Source organism: Eschrichtius robustus, chromosome 3 (assembly GCF_028021215.1).
Source record: "Eschrichtius robustus isolate mEscRob2 chromosome 3, mEscRob2.pri, whole genome shotgun sequence".
Taxonomy (NCBI): domain Eukaryota; kingdom Metazoa; phylum Chordata; class Mammalia; order Artiodactyla; family Eschrichtiidae; genus Eschrichtius; species Eschrichtius robustus.
Window position 1 is genome coordinate 38,985,719 of NC_090826.1, and position 3,741 is coordinate 38,989,459.

A 3,741-nucleotide genomic window follows, 5' to 3' on the forward strand; every position below is an offset into this window, starting at 1 on the left:
GCAGATCCAGACATAATCTAAAATTAAAATAAAAAATCATAGAAATGGGCCACCCCTTTTGCTGACAAATTTCCTGTGCTTTTTGTTTTTCTCTCTTAATTGAATCCAGTAAGCACTTATCTACCCAACTGTGGAGCAACTGGTGATCAAGCACTGCAGTATGCCCAGGACTTTCTTGATTTTATCACTGAAAGTTCTGTTTGCTGGGAAACCTCTCAGTCCTGGGCACCTGGGGATGGTTGGTCACTGGGTTCTGTGCTGAGCCATGGGCACCCAGAGAGGTGAATTGGATGTACCCTTGCCTTTGAGGAGGGGGGAGGGTTGGAGGGTGAGAGGAGGGAGACTTGTAAATAAACACAATTAGATACAACACTCTAAGTGCAGGAAGGGATCACTGACAGCCAAACACAGTAGTGTGGGGGTGGGGGTGGGCTCACGGAGGGCTTCCTGGAGGAAGTACACTGTGTACAGAGTGCCTGGAACTAGGTAGGCAAAGGTTGGGGGTTAGAGGAGAGAAAGAAACAGCCTTGTTTTTCTCCCAGCTGCCTCCAGACTCTCAGCCACAATTTTAGGCTAACTCTGCTCTCTTTCCAGGCATCAAACTCTTTCAAATATGATGTCTTAGAGCGAGATGGGACCTTGTCCAACCCTCCCATTGAACAAACGGGCAGATTGAGGACCTGAGAAGGAACCCACTTACCCAGGATCACATAGTGAGTCCATGGTGGAGGTTGGCCCAGAATTCAGCTCCCAGCACAAAAGGCTGCCTGGCACACCCCAAACTGTTTATTCCGGAAACCTGATCCTGGCCCCTTAGCCAAAGGCCTTCGAGGCAGAATCCTGGCTTGCCTTATAGGTTGTGCCTGAATGGAACATGGCCAGCTTGCAGGCCTCCTGACCCTGCTCTGCCCTGCCCACAGCCCATAGCCTGAGCCATCTCCCTCCGCCTTGCACATACCTAGGCCTGGGCTCCAGCCAGGGGCGGCTGGGATTACTCTGAGGCAACTCTATCGCAGTGAGACAAGCTGTCTGGAAGACAGAGAAACCCCAGAATCCAAGCTAAAGGTTGTCTCACCCATTCTCCTTTTATTGATCACCACCCACCCCCAAACAACTACAAGAATATTAAGCTTAAATGTACTGAGCACTCAGCGTGAGAGGTGGGTGCTGTACACATAGCCTCTCATTTAATCTTTCAAACAACCTGATGAGGAGGAGACTATAATAACCACTGTGTTACAGATTAGCAACCTGAGATTTAGAGAGGTTAAGGAATTTGCCCAGGGTTGGACGTGCACCTCAGACCAGTCAGAAACCCAAGATGGCGCTCTTAACTGGAGCTCTTGGCTGCCCCAGGCAGCTAGTGTGTCTGATGAGGAGGTAGCGGGGACCAGGCAAGGCTTGGTCGGTGTGTGGCTTGAACACCAGGTGAGGGCTTGCCCTTCTCCTGGCTGCCTCAGCCAGACCCCTGAGAGCAGAAGGTATTGGGAACTTACATCTGGAAAATGCCAAGAGGGGTGGAGCTGGACAGGGCCTGAGGGGAGGGCTATAAGGGTCCACCCTCGTGCGCAAACATGCCCTCCTACCTGGGTTCCTCCAGAGGGGAACAGAAACTCTGTTTGCCTGAGGTCACACTGCCAATGGGTCTAGCTGAGGGAAGGCGCTGAGTCATCATCCCTAGTAGGAGAGGGAAGGGAAAAGTAGGAAAGAAGGGAAGGGAAAAGTAGGAAAGATGAGAAGGAAGGAGAGAGGGTGAGAGACAAGGAAATTGGTCTTTTTGGAATGTCAGATGGAGTTTTCTCTGATGTGCAAAACACACCCCTCCCCCCTATGTGTTCTAAAGCAATTGAGAACTACTCATATCTCTTTTCTTGGTACCTGGGAAACTGGGTATTTACGCAGGGTTCCCAATTTTCCTGACTCCCCAGGACCAAGCTGGTAGAGCTGACCATTGACTTGGGGTCCACTGAACTAATCAGGGCAATAAAATGGGAGTAGCACATACATTTATTATTTATTTATTTATTGGCTGTGTTGGGTCTTCGTTGCTGCATGTGGGCTTTCTCTAGTTGCAGTGAGAAGGGGCTACTCTTCCTTGCTATGCACAGGTTTCTCCCTGTGGTGGCTTCTCTTGCTGTGGAGCACGGGCTCTAGGCACGTAGGCCTCAGTAGCTGTGGCACGCGGGCTTCAGTAGTTGTGGCTCGCAGGCCCTAGAGCACAGGCTCAGTACTTGTGGCACACGGGCTTAATTGCTCCACGGCATGTGGGATCTTCCCTGACCAGGGCTCGAACCCATGTCCCCTGCATTGGCAGGCGGATTCTTTTTTTTTTTTTGCAGAGAAGGTAAACTTGTATTTTATTTTGCCCAAGGAGGGGAACAGAAATCACCTTAATATAACATTGCCTTTCCTGTTGCAGTCACAGTCACATCAGCAGGCCAGAAAAGCCATCCCATTCCTGCGGTAGGCACTTGTGAATGGGGAAAGGGGGCCAATCTTGTGGCCACAGCATCGAACGGCCTCTCTGATGTGACAGGCCTGGATGGCATTGCTGTGAGCCTCAACACCACAGGCCGCGGTGCTCTTTTTTCTTTTCTTTTGTTTGGTTTTAGCTGGGTCTTGTCTAGCACTCCCATTCCCTAGGGATCCTGATGTGGTTCTCCCTGACAGCTGTGATCCAGATGATGGAGCGCTTGGTGTAGGAGGAGGTGTGTTCTCAGGAGAGTCTGGGTAGGACCTCAGGCAAGATCCCTCAGCAGAGCTGTGATACTGAATGCAGGTGGCAGAAATGGCATGGCTGAAGGGGTCTCCTGCCTTGGTTACCACGTCCTGCCTCATGAGAAGAGCCAGATCCACTAACTGTGCCACAGTTTCGTACGCTAAATATGCTAAAATTTCCATAGCGACAACATTGGGCTTTATCTCCATACTGCTGTGGTCCAACCAGTCTCAAAATTTGGAGGCTTTTCTGGAGGAACTTAATTGTCGACTTTCACAGAATTCTGCATATTGAGCTGAATCCATAATTCGAGTTTGTTTTTCTGCTCTCTCCATTCTTTCTTGTTTAACTTCATCAATTTCATCATCTTCAAACATTGCCAAGAGTTCTCCTGTTTGGTCAATAGAGTTGAGAAAGTCTTGAGCGATTTTTCGTCTTTTGTTCACATTATTACTGCCACTCAATTTGTCTTCCAGAAGATCATCCTTGTCGATGCCTTTGACAATCTTTGATTTGTAGTCTCGGAAAAACATGTACTTTAGCAGTCTTCTAAGTTTTGTCTTATCTTTGTGCATCAAAAACAGAAGATCTTCAGCAGAGATTACCCTTGCTCCCCGAAGCTGAGAAACTTCAGCAGCTTGCTGTAACAGGTTAATTAACTGAGTGTGTACTACATCTTCTACCAAAACTGCTATTTAATGAAGAGGCCTCCTAGAATCACCTAAAGAAAACCCATATATTTTGGCAAGATGCACTTTCTCCAACCACAGCTAGATTCATCCAAATGCAGTGGCACTGGAGAGCCTCTGTCTCGCATCATACTCTGCAATTCTGCTGCAAAGCTTATAGACTTCCCTGTTCTTCTTCCACTACTTGAAGTGGCAGTAGACATTGGGCTGGCTGCAGTTATTCATCTGTGGCTTAAATGGACAGGTCACTTGCTGGCCTTATTCCAGATAGCTCATCTCTGTTCTAGGAACGCTTGTAGACCCGGCTGCGCGTCGCACGTGGAGAATGTGGGG

The 3,741-nt window shown here is 48.8% G+C and overlaps 1 pseudogene; it reads right to left on the reverse strand.

Moving 5' to 3' along the window:
* Positions 1-2,430: 2,430 nt before the first annotated feature.
* Positions 2,431-3,417, reverse strand: LOC137761047 (transcription initiation protein SPT3 homolog; annotated as a pseudogene).
* Positions 3,418-3,741: the final 324 nt, after the last annotated feature.